Here is a 13363-nt window from a genome sequence, read left to right as displayed (position 1 = left end):
GACTCGGCCCCTGGGTAGGTCTGCTTGGGTTGGGGTTCCATTATTGCAACAGGGCCCATGAGGACTCCCTTCACATCTGGTGTAGGCATGTGGCCGCACCGCCCATCCCGGGTCCCAGCACAGCTGTGCACGGTGCCTTCGCGTGCAAAACACAGGCCCTTCTAGGAGGGTGCGTTTGGGGTATGATCACGGGGAGCTGGCCGAGGCTTGTTCTTGCCGCCTCTCGGTGAGGCCCTGGCAGTACTGTCTTAGCACTTGTCCTGTTAGAGGTGGAGAGAAAATAGAACTTTCAAAATTGGCATAAACTAGAGGGATTTCAGAGGGAGGCGACAAAGCGAGCAACATGATGGTGAAAGTGGAAAAGAACTGAGGACACATAAAGAAGCTTCTCCAGCTGGGGCTGTGGCTCCTTAGGGCTCTGAGCAGACCTGTAGGACTGCAGGAGCTGCGAGTGACTGTGGAATTTGACAACTTATTTTGGGGTGGGGGGAGGATCTTTCCTGGGCCGAGGCCAGAGGATGACTTGGCTGGATGGGACATAGCTGGCTTTTGTTGGGGTACCAGGAGAGCTCCCCTGTAGCAGGCACACCTTCCGTCAGTCGGAGGGCCTGCTGACTCCCCCACTCCCTCCTGTTGGTTCAAGGACACCTCACCAGCTTCGGGTCATGAAAACAAAAGTTGTTTGGGAGCACAGAATATGATGTTTGGCTTTTCCTCCGGGGCAATGTTAAGATGCTGGGTGGATGCCAGATACAGAGGAAATCTGTGGGTTCTCCAACCCCCCCTTTTTTTTGCTGTCCCTGCTGGTTTCTGGAAAGTGAGAGATACATTTTGATGAACCTTCACTGACACGTTATTTTCACTCAAAGCTCATAGTTTTCATTATGGTTTACTTTTAGGGTTGTGCGTTCTGTAGGTTGACAAATGTATAATGACTTGTATCCACCATTATAATATCATATCGAATAGCTTTATTATTTTTTTTAAAGATTTTATTTATTTATTCATGAGAGACAGAGAGAGAGAGAGAGAGAGAGAGAGAGAAAGAGGCAGAGACACAGGCAGAGGGAGAAGCAGGCTCCATGCAGGGAGCCCCACATGGGACTCCATCCTGGGTCTCCAGGGTCAGGCCCTGGGCTGAAGGCGGCGCTAGACTGCTGAGCCACCCAGGCTGCCCTTGAATAGCTTTACTTGCCTTATTTATTTTTATTTTTATTTTTTACTTGCCTTAAAAATTGTTGGTGCTTTGCTCATTCGTCCCTTCCCATCCTAAGATGTGTGTTGTTGGACAGCTGAGTGGGTAGTTGGATATGAGCCACCCAGGTGGCCACCCTGGCCACCACTGACCTTTTTACTGTCTCCACAGTAACGCCTTTCTAGAACATCAGGTAACTGGAATCACACAGTGTTGTAGCCTTTTCAGGTTGGCACTTCCTTCACTTCGTCATGTGCCTTGAAGTTTCTTCCATGTCTTTTTGTAGCTTGAGAGCTCATTTCCTTTTATCACTGAATAATATTCCATTTTATGGACTATTCCATTCTATTTGTCCATTCACTACTGAAGGACGTCTTGGTTGCCTCCGAGTTGCGGCCGTGGTAAGCAAAGCTGGTATGAACATCTGTGTGCGGGCCTCTGCGTGCATATACCTTTTCAGCTCTGGGTAAATATTCAAGTTTGATTTTGTGAGAAGCTGCCAAACTGTCTTCCAACGTTGCTGTGCAACATCGCATTCCCGTCAGCAACGAAGGAGGGTTCCGATCACTCCACCTTCTCAGCAGCATCTGGTACTGCCAGCGCTCTGGGTTGCAGCCATCCTAGTATGTGCCTCCTACTGTCTCTCTGTTGTTTTAATTATGATTCCCTAATGACACATGATACCGTGTTTTAATGTGCTTATTTACAATCTGTATGTCTTCTTTGATGAGGTGCCTGAACGGTCTTTGACCCACTTTTTAATTAGGCCATTGGTTGTTTCCTTTTCTATAGAGATATAATTGCCAGATAACGTTGTATTAATTTTAGGTATATAACATGATGACTTGATGTGTGTACAGACTGCATAATGATTACCGCATAAGTCCACTTAACATCCCTCATGACACACAGTTAAAATTTTGTGTGTGTGGTGAGAACTTTTAAGATCTACTTTCTTGGGCAGCCCCAGTGGCTCAGTGGTTTAGTGTCGCCTGTGGCCTGGGGTGTGATCCTGGAGAGATCCTTGAGTCCCGTGTCGGGATCCCCGCATGGAGCCTGCTTCTCCCTCTGCCTGTGTCTCTGCCTCTTCTCTCTCTCTCTCTCTCTCTCTGTGTGTCTCTATGAATAAATAAATAAGTAAAAAATCTTAAAAAAAAAAAAGATCTACTTTCTTAGCAACTTTCAAACATGCACTACAGTGTTACTAATTATAGTTACCATGTTGAGTATTATATCCTCAGGTCTTATTTATCTTGTAACTGGAAGTTTGTACCTTTTGACCACTTGTCCCCATTTGATCCCCCCTGCCTCTCCCACCTCTGGCAACCACCAATCTGTTCTCTATATTTATAAGTTTTATTGTTTTTTATTTTGTTTTGTTTTATTTTAGATTCCACATATAAGTGAGATCATATACTACTTGTCCCTGTCTGACTTAGTTTGCTTAGCATAATGCTCTCATGTTGCATCCATGTTGTCCCTAGTGGCAGGATTTCAAAATATTTCATATATATATATAATACAAATATATATATATAAAAGAATACACACACACACATCTATATATAACCCACATGCACATACACACACTAGATTTTCTTTATCCATTCATCTGCTGATGGGCATTTGGGTTGTTTCCCTGTCTTGGCTTGTGAACAATGCTACAATAAACCTGGGGATGCAGATATCGTTTTGAGATAGTGATTTTGTTTTCTTTAGATAAATGCCAAGGAGTGTAATTGTTGAATCATGCAGTATTTCTATTTTCAATTTCCTGAGGAAACTTCATACTTTTTTTCATAGTGGCTGCACCAATCTCCATTCCCACCAACAGTGTATGAGGGTTCCCTTTTCTCCTCATCCTTCACAATACTTGTTATTATCAAGAAACAATATTTGCTTCTCTACATCCTTCACAATACTTGTCTTTTTGATAATAGTTATTCTAATAGTTGTGAGGTGATCTCGCATTGTGGTTTTGAGTTGCACTTCCCTGATGATTAGTGATGTTGAGCATCTTTTCACGTGTCCTTTGACCACTTGTATATCTTTCTTGAAAAAAATATCTATTCATTTTCTCTGCCCTTTTTTAAATTGAACTGTTCATTTTTTGTTGAGTTGTAGGAGTTCTTTATATATTTTGGATATTAACTCCTTATTAGATATGTGATTTTCCAATATGTTCTCCCATTCTATAGATTGCCTTTTCATCCTGCTGTTGGTTTCCTTTGCCTCAGGGAGGCAGTCCCACTGACTTTTGCATATTAACCTATATCTCAAAACTTTCAATACAGTTGCATATGAGTTCTAGTTTCTTGTCAATTCTTTTGGATTTTCTATGTGGACAATCAGACCATCTGTGAACAAAGACAGTTTTATTCTACTTCTTATTTCCCTTCTCTTATTGTATTAACCAAGATTTCTAGTACAGTGGTGTCTATTCCTGATTTTAGCAAGAAAACTTTTAATTTCTCACCATCAGGTATGATGTCAACTGTAGATTTCTGTAGATATTATTTATTAAGTTAAAGAAGGTCTCTTTTACTCCTAGTATGCTGAGAGGTTTTTAAAATTAATTAATTAACTGTTAATAGGTGTTGCGTTTTACCAAATGCTTTTTCTGCATCTATTGATATGATTATGTGATTTTTCTTCTTAGCCTATTGTTGTGATATATTGATTTAGTTAATTTTTGAATGTTGAACCAGCTTTGCACACTGGGATAAATTTCACTTGGTTGTAATGTATAATTATTTTTACACATTGTTGTGATTTGATTTGATAATGTTTTGCTGAAGAGTTTTGCATCTATGCTCATGAGATATCTTGGTCTGTAGTTTTGTTTTCCTGTAATGTCTTTGTCCGATTTTAGTGTTATGGTAATGCTGGCCTCAGAGGATAAATGAAGAAGTATTCCATTTACTTCTGTTTTCTGAATGAGATTATACAAAATTGTTACAATTTTTTCCTTAACTATTTGGTAGAATTCACCAGTGTACCCATCCGGGCCTGGTTCTTTTTTTCTGAAGGTCATTAATTACTTATTCAATTTCGTTAATAGATATAGGCCTATTCAGATTGTCTATATCTTCTCTTGTGTGAGTTTGGTAAATTGTATCTTTCAAGGAATTGGTCCATTTCATCTAAGTTAAATGAAACTTAAAGTTAAGGTGTGTTTTATGGCTCAGAATGTGATCTGACACTAGTGACTGTTTCATTTGAACTTGAGAAGAATGTGTATTCTACTGTTGTTGGATGAACTAGTTTATTGATGTCAATTATATCCATTTGATTAATGGTGCTTTTGAGCCAGTTATATCCTTACTGATTTTCTGCCTGTTGGATGTGTCCATTTCTAATCAAGAGTGTTAAAGCCTCCAACTAGAATAGTGGATTCATCTATTTTTCCCTATTCTATTGGTTTTTGTCTTGGGTATTTTGAAGCTCTGTTATTAGGCCCATACATGGTAACAATTTTTTTTGTCTTCTTGGGGGAATTGACCCCTTTATCATTATGCAATCCCCCCTTATTCCTCATAACTTTACTTGCTCTGAAGCCTGCTCTGTTGGCATAATATAACTTTCTCCATCCCTTTACTTTTAATCTATATGTGTCTTGATATATAAAGTGAGTTTTTTATAGACAGCAAAGTCTTGGGTCTTTTTTATAAATCCACTATGACAATCTTGTCTTTTAATTGGTGCACTTAGACCATTGAAGTTTAAAGTAATTATTGGTATAGTTTAACATCTACCATATTTGTTATTGGTTTCTAGTCATTGTCCTTGTTCCTTGTTCCTAGTTTTGTCTTCTGCTCTTTTCTGTGTGTGTGTGTGTTGTGTGAGAGATTTTACCTACAATGCCTTTTTATATAATTTTGTTCCTCCCCTACCCTGCCCCCAAGACACAGACACTCCACAGGAAACTCCCACTCTGTGCAGCTTGAAGTGAACCATGGTGGGGCTGGGCTTCTGGTTCTAGTATTTCTTCTTATATCCCTTGGAGAAGCAAGAAGACACAGACTGCCAACCTGGCTTCAACTCTCTGGACAATAGCAGCCTCTGCTTTCATCATTCTCTGTACCTGAGACAATGGGATCAAGAGTATCTCATCACTAAGACAGACCTGTCATTTTTCCTGTCTTGGTCTAGGAAGTGGGAGAGTAAGGGGAAGTATAAAAGTTGAGATTATCATGGTGTTACAACTAGGCTGGGGCCTGGATGCTACTTTGAAGTGGCAAGTGGGGATTCACATGAAGGAGACTCCCTCATTCTTCTTTGGCCCATGGTAGATGTTAACTGAATGAACATTTTATTAGCCTTCAAGAAGGAAGATATTTGCTTCCTAGTTATTTCCAATTACTGAAGAACCCCTTTAGAAGCTAGAAGCAAAATTTAGAGTGGAGCTCTGTAAATGCCTTGGATGTCTTTTAATTTGGTATTCAGTAGAGCTTAAATTCCTCTGGCATGTGCTCAGTTCCCCAGTGATAGTATTGAATAGATGGAATTCAGGTGATTTTTGCATCTCTGAAGGAGGTTGGGTGTGGTGGGGATTAATTTTAGTTTCCCCTTTTTGTTGTCTGCCCTACCTTGACAGGGCTTATTCAGATCTCAGATGTTAGCTTCTGCTTGGTGAGGGCTGTTGAGATGCCACGCTAGCTTCAGCACGTACACACACACACCCTTCGGGCCATTTACTCTATATTACTTTGTGTCAAATGGGTCTGGCCTTCTCCTACCTACTTAGAGCCATAGGTGTGTGATGCCAGCCAGAGCCTCGCTAAGAAGTAGGACTGGTTTGCTACCTGTTCCGAGTGAGAAGTGCCCCTTTGCCACATTCAGCTCTTACCTTCCTCCAGTACCCTGATCCTATTACAGTTTGAGCCCCATTTGCAGTGACTGTGAAGTATATTTCTGATCAGCTTAGTAACATGGGGAGAGGTGTTTGTTTTTACTTTTTTGTCATTTCTGGTTAAGTAAGAGTTCAATAGAAGCCATTATTTCCTAATACCTTTAATTGTATTTTAGGTATTATTGTGGTTCTCTGGTTATGTGCCTTCTCAGCTCTATCCAACCCTGAATTCAGACCTATGCTTGAAAAGACAAGCAAACAGTGTCAGGAGAATAAATGTGGGGCATGGGGTAATGAGTCCAGCTCTACTGACAATCATATCCTCTTCCCCCTCATTTTCCAGCTTGTTTATGAGGCCGTAATGATAGTATGCATGGGAAATTCCATGAGCGAGCGTTTCTAATTTTTAAAGACTAATTTTTCCCTGGGCCATACACTGCCAGAAGGAGAAGTGGGGAGGTGCCAGGCAGTGGTTGTAGGGCTGACTCTGGCCCCTGACCTGCCTCTCTCAATTAAGAAATTTAGGCTATTGGGGGATGAAGTGTCACTTACCTTGATATGTTTGTTTTTCAGGAGTGTGCCATTGTTGAGGACCTGGAATTTATTCTTATGGGTTACTATTATTAACTTACTTTTAGTGGTGCCGTGTACTAGTGTCCCATCTTCCATCTGAATTTTCAGAAACACCCACAGAAGTAGGCTGGTCTTGGTCTGTACTAATATTTGAGAATTCACAATCCTGCAAGGCTGTTGGGCCCAATCCTGGCTTCTATCATATCTATCACCTTCTACCCACCTGGCCCTGTCAAAATTAAATACTTTTTAAAAATCTGAAGTCTCTGATGCTTGCTCATTCACCTCATATAGTCTATCTCAATACTTCTTAACATTTTTCATGCCAGAATTTATGTAGAGCTGAGAGGGATCATTCCTAAGCAGTAGGCCAGGGTTGGGGAGTCGATTCTGGCTTCCATAAGCATTGCCCTCCCTTACAGTCACCTGGCTGTTTCTAGGACTGAGGGAATTTGTATTTTCCTCTGGCACAACTGTACCCACCAGGGGCACATCAGTGTGCTACATCGAAGGTTAGAAGCTCTGGCCCAACACTAGTACAATCACAATCGCAGGTGTAGCCAAGATATCCATCTATAAATATCTTTTAAGATATCCCCAGAGGGTGCCCAGGGTATTGTGAATTAGGGACAACTAAATTATTGTGGTTTGACCCTTTGCTCAGTGCAGTCTTCCACCATCGCCCTTCTGATGAGTATATGGATACCAACACTGCATGTCCCCTGTCCCTTCCAGGTTAGCATGCTTAGGCTCTTTGACTGTGTTGCCACATTCTGATGCTTAGCATGCTTCTTCCTACCTACCACATTCCTAACTATTCCACATATCCCTAACCTCCCAGGAGCTGACAGTGGGATAAGTCTCAATTTTGCTACATCTTCTGCAGAGCTTAAAACATTGCTACTTATGACATGGTTGGAGGCATCACAGAGTGCAATGCTGAAGCTATCTGCTCATGTCACTGATACCCATGCCTTGATAACTGGCCTGAGTGCTATGCAGATATTGTAAGAGTCCTCTAGTCTTTTTTTAATTCTTTGGACTGTGTGGCACCAGGTATTCCTTTTTAAACAGGGTTATGGGAATCCCTGGGTGGCTCAATGATTTGGTGCCTGCCTTTGGCCCAGGGCATAATCCTGGAGTCCCGGGATCGAGTCCCACATCAGACTCCCTGCATGGAGCCTGCTTCTCCCTCTGCCTGTATCTCTGCCTCCCTCTCTCTCTCTCTCTTTCATGAATGAATAAATCTTAAAAAAAATAAACAGGGTTATGAGCATGCTTATCAATCTATCCATTTTTTTTTCAATTTGTTTAACAGCCCTTCAACAAATGCTGGTCAATGGAGATATAAAGATAAAAGACACAATTCTTGCTTTCCAGATGCTCACAGCCTAGTGAGGGAGACCCTAGGTATATAATGATGGTTTGCATGAAAAATTCCACATGAGCATCTTGTGAACACAATAAAGGTGGCCTTCACACTTGGAGAACAGATCAGGGAGATTTCTTGGCTGGAATGGGATGACTGATGAATTGAGTTTTTTTCCATTTCTTTGTTCTTTCTTTTTTTCTTGAGCTGAGTCATGTAGGATGCATGTCAATCAGGTGAAGGAGGGAAGGGTTCTAGGTAGCAGGAGAACTAAATCGAGCGAGGAAGTGTGGTAGAGAACTTGACATACTTCAAGTGCCACCATTTTGTTTGGTCATAGTGTCCTAATGGGCAGCAGCAAATGTGATAAGGATCCCTCTTAAAGCATTTGTGGAGGAGCAAGGGGAGACTCCCACGTTGGCCTGCAATAATCAGATCATACTTTTGAAATGAGTGTCTGTGGGATTCAAAACAATATATTATAGGAGGATGTAGGCTGTTTTATCTGGATGAGAGAGAGATTTAGATAGCAGTATGGGCCTGACTAGACTTGTTATGTATGGCTTCTGTGAGTGCAGGCAGCACAATTGGGTCAGGGAGATTGCATTCTGAATCTGGGTTCTTTCACTTATAACACAATGTGATCCTGGGCAAGTTACATGGCATCGCCAAACGAGTGTCTCATTTATAAATATGGTTCTCATTATGCCCACATCACTAGGGTTGAAGTTAGAATCAAATCACGCAACTTACTGAAATATGAAAGAACCTAACCTAAAACACCCAACAAATGTTAATTTCTCTTTTTTTTTCGCTCTCCATTTTTTGATTCTTGCCTCCCTTCCCACCTTCCCTTTCTCATGAATCAACTTTTTATTAAGTAACACCTGTCAAGCATCATGCAAAGATCTGTGTGATCCATTGTGGTAGCCACTAGCCACGTATGGTCATGGAACACTTGTTGTGTGGCTAGTCCCAATTGAGACGTGCTAGGAGTGGAAAATACAAAAGATAAAGACTTAGTACAGGAAAAAAATGAATATGAACTATCTTGTCATTTTTTTTCAGTAGATCACACATTTAAATGATAACATTTTGGATATATTTTGTTAAGTAAAATCAAATATATTCTTAAAATTAATTTCACCTATTTCTTTTTTAAAAAATGTGACTACTAGAAATTCATAATTACATATGTGGCTTGCATGCATTTTATCTCTTTGGGACACTACTATGCTGGCTGTGGGGGACTCAATGGTAAAAAGAAATACCCATATTGTAGAGTTTGTAGTGTGTGTGTGTGTGTGTGTGTGTTGGAGGAGGTGGAAAACCTCCACTAATGAAAACCACAAAAGGAAACACAAAAGAAATTTTAAAACAACAAGTATAAAATTCCATATTGTAATAAGTACCGTGAAGAAAAGTTTCTGTGGGAAGGAGAATTGGAGGGCCTAATTGAGATTAACTGGTCATGGAGGCCTCTCTGAGGGGGAAACGTTTTTGCTGGGCCTTCAGGGAGGCCTTCCCACATGAAGTTTCCAGGCAGAAGGGGGAACAGAGTTCCAGGAAGAGGAAACAGACTGCCAGTCAATATTTATGAAGTCTACCAAACACCTGGCCTACGGTTGGCAACAGGAAAAAGTCGTGGGGCTTCCAGGCACAAAAAGGCCCCCTGTGTCCTTGGAGCTTGTGGTCTGGTGAGGAGACGGAAGAGGCAGGTTCCTGAGTGTGCAGGGTGGAGGCCACTGCCAGCCCTGGTAGTGTCTTTCCTCCTCTCTTCAGGCTGCCTCAGACCATCATGGACCATAGTCTTGGCTATGCAGCTGCCCTGAAGCCCTTCTTTCACTGTGGGTACCTCTCACATTTGTCCCATTGCCCCTCTTCCCACTGCCCTGTTGCAACTCAGGCTCATCATCTTAGTCATGAGTAGTGGCAATAGCCTCTTAACCAGTTGCCTTGCCTCCAGCCTCTTGCTCCCTTTAATGTCTTCTATGCATGGCTGGCAGATTAATCTCCCTGAAATATCATTTACACCACGTAACTTCTTTTCTTCAAAGCTTTTACTAGTTTTCTGATCCTGGTAGAGGAGCCGTATGCCAGGTACTCTTCACTTTCCTGACTTTGCCCCCTTAACCTTTTCCTTCCATTGATAATGATAGTTCCCATAGAAGCACAGCTTACAGCAGGCAGGGCCGCCTCTTCAGTGACCCTGAGCAGCCTTTGAAGCCTCACCTCTAGGCATCTTCCTGTGTCTCCACTTCTGCCCTCGATTGCTTTCTGGGCCAGGCATGCTGGAGCCCTCAGTGTCTTGGGAGGCTCAGTTGCTCTGTGCCCAGGGAGGGGTAAGGGCATATAGGTAAGAGCCTGGGTTCTAGAATCAGTCACACCGGGTTCCAATCCCAACTCTGCCATTTAAACATCTGTGAGAACATTTCCAACAAGTCATTTATCTTTTTTTAAACCTTGGTTTCCTCCTCTGTTAATACCAGGAGGCTAATAGTAATTTGTACCCCTTGGGGGTAGGTGGGCAGAAAAGACAAGACACTGTAGGTAGAATGTTTTGCAGGTACCCACTCCACACTAAGCTCTTCATCCATCACATTGTTTAAATGAATGTAAGCCACATACGTGCTGATTTACAGTGATGCCTCCAGAAATCTCTGGCCTTGCTATCTTTCTGCATCTCTGATGCCTGTTAGCAGCCTTTCCCTCCCCAAAGTCCTGTTATTGCTGGTTTATCACTGCTTTTGGCCACTTTTAAATAGATATCTTTTTTGACTTCTGTCAATGAGCAACAGGAAAAACAAAAACAAAAACCAAAAGGGCTTGAAGCTGCGAATATAGGAGACTGGTGGTTCAGTTACACCTCAGCTGTGACCCTGCAGGCAAGCCTCTCCTCTTCTTGTGTTCCTGATCATGCTTCATGAGGTCCTTCATGGAATTAGCCAGATCATGGACTTAAAAGTGTTACGCAAACTTAAGGTGCTATTATTCGCCAGTCTTTCCTCACTTGCTTTGTTGTTCCTGGACTTGGTATAAGACTCATTGTTAAAATGAGGAAGCAATGCGAAGTCTTCTCGTAGGAAACATTTAGATAGTGCTACAGGTAGACTTCAGGGAAACCAGCCATTGAGAATTCTTCTCACTTTAAATAAATAATTTTTAAAAATCACGAAAACAATTCTGACTCCCCCCCCCCCCCACTCCATTAGTTCTGGATTACAACAGGATAGGTCACAATTCAAACAAATCAGGTAACAAAGAACACATTGTACTTCAGAGTCTCCTAAGTAATTAAAGACTCTTTTTTAAAGTAGGATGCTTTAAGTGGAAGGACATCTTTGGTTCAGGACTGACTTTTATATTTGCAGTCAAAGGCAGAAAGTGAGTAAATACGGCTCCAATAATGTTTCTCAATATTTTTAAACCAAGTCAAAAATCTCACATCATCTATTAGTAAGTACTTTAATATAAGTATTTAAAATACGTAAATATAATTTATGATATCTGTGATTTTGAGAGTATCATCTACATCGGGAATCACTGAATAAGAGACTTCATCTTTCTTTGCATTTATCTCTTTGGAAAATACAGTATGCAGTAGTTTGTCATCAAGAGCAGAATGTAATACCTGGAATTAGTGCATCGTAAACACTCGTGAAGTGAGAATAAATGAAAGTTAATAAAAAAGTAAGTTTTTAACAATTCCTTTATGGACACCAAAATATCTATAAATTACCCCGTCTAAATTACTGTGGTATGAACCTATAGGAAAATAAATAAAATCCCAACAGGAATTCAGAAGATGTCTTATACTTGTTAAACTCATTGAAGCGAACGATAAGGTTAATATAGTGACCATGATACTTGACCACTTTTATGACCAGTCCTTCCAACTCTGAGCCCCAAGACTCTTACTCTACTTGTTCAGAACTGATTTTCAGAAGAACCAGCAAAGAACCAATGATGGTGGCTCTGATGCTAGGAATCACGAAGAGGTTGGAAGAAACACTGAAAATCATCATTGACCAATGCTTCCAACCTTATCAAATATGAGATTGACCCATTTTTAACATCAGAGGACTTTTAGGACCCCTCCCTACCCCATCCAACAATGTGATTATGGCTATACTTTTACTATCTATTGATTGAGAAAAAAAGACATTTCATACCACTTCAGGTGGCCTCATACAATGGAACCTTGGCCCAGGGGTTCTCAGCTTATCTGATGAGACCAGTTTCAGAACAAATTTCTCATTGATAAATGAAGCATAGGGGCCATTTTGGTTAAGAAATAGCCAGTGTATTATTCAGAAAATAATACAGAATGTTTAACTATAGATTTGGAAATGTGACCTTGTAGTGCGATGGTAGTGCATCTGACTCTAGAAGTCACAGCCAAATCAACTCGAGATTTGTTACTCAGAGAAACATGCTCGCCTCTTTTAATGGATTTCATTAGAAAGGGGAAACAAATATTCTTGGATTCTTTTCTCTTATTTTCATGTGGCACTTTGCTGTCAATTTCTTCCCCAGCTTCATGGGTATTGCTTGAGAAATCTCTACCTCAAGCTGTTGCAACCCAATGGAATTTCATGCAACTCATTTCATGGGTTGCCAGATAAAGCATAGGGTGTGCAGTGAAATTTGAATGTCAAATAACACATGAAATCTATGGGACATATTTATGCCAAAAAATTATTTGTTGCTTATCTGGGATATAAATGTCACTGGGTATCTTGTACTTTTGTTGTTGCTGCTGAATGTGGCAAGTCTACCTACACATGTCCAAAGTGGTACGAAGTATTGAAGGGCAGGAACTGAAGATGTGGGTGACATTCCTCTGTAAGGTAGGGGCAAAAGCAAAGGTGGATATTTCTTTGGGTTAAAGTAATGACTTTCAGCATCAAATCAAGGGAAGGGGGAAGGGGTGGAGGGTAGGAGACTTCAACTCACTCTGACCCCTCATGTTCCTGTACAGGAATCAGAGCTTTGTCCATGGAGCCTAGCGAACTATAAAACTCTCCACTTTTTGCTGTTTGAATGTGAATTAAGAGAAGGCTGGAGTTTAACTATCAGAAATGCCTATTTCTGTCTCTCTCTCTCTCTCTTAGTTTTTCTCTCTCCTATACATTACATTCAAAATAAAACCGGGACCAACTGTTTTCACTTACTTAATTTGTAAAATTGGGTATCCTAGGATTTATCTTCATTCCAAATGTAAAACCCATTATTTTATTTCAGAATCATGCAGAATACAATGACAAAGTCAAAGAAACAGCCTATTTGAATGAATATTCACATTGAAATTCTGCTACCTCATAGCAGACTTGTGAAAAAGAATGAGTTTCATAACAGGTACTAAGAGTCAGAG

General features: G+C 41.0%; 1 protein-coding gene across 7 annotated transcripts in view; it reads left to right on the top strand.

Annotated features, from left to right (window-relative positions):
- TMEM45A (transmembrane protein 45A) overlaps positions 1 to 13363 on the top strand; it is a 65491-nt gene that overhangs the window by 15170 nt on the left and 36958 nt on the right. Inside the window, exon 1 of one of the 7 annotated variants that reach the window (XM_072812536.1) lies at positions 12817 to 12839. The exons of the other annotated variants lie outside the window; for them this stretch is intronic. The gene's annotated coding sequence lies outside the window, so the exon portion shown is untranslated. Of the gene's footprint in view, positions 1 to 12816; positions 12840 to 13363 lie in introns of those variants that run through there. 7 annotated transcript variants of the gene reach the window in all.

The sequence above is a fragment of the Canis lupus genome, chromosome 35 (genome assembly GCF_048164855.1).
Source record: "Canis lupus baileyi chromosome 35, mCanLup2.hap1, whole genome shotgun sequence".
Lineage (NCBI taxonomy): Eukaryota > Metazoa > Chordata > Mammalia > Carnivora > Canidae > Canis > Canis lupus.
The sequence above is the reverse complement of the archived record's forward strand: the minus strand, read 5'-3'. Positions and strand labels throughout refer to the sequence as shown.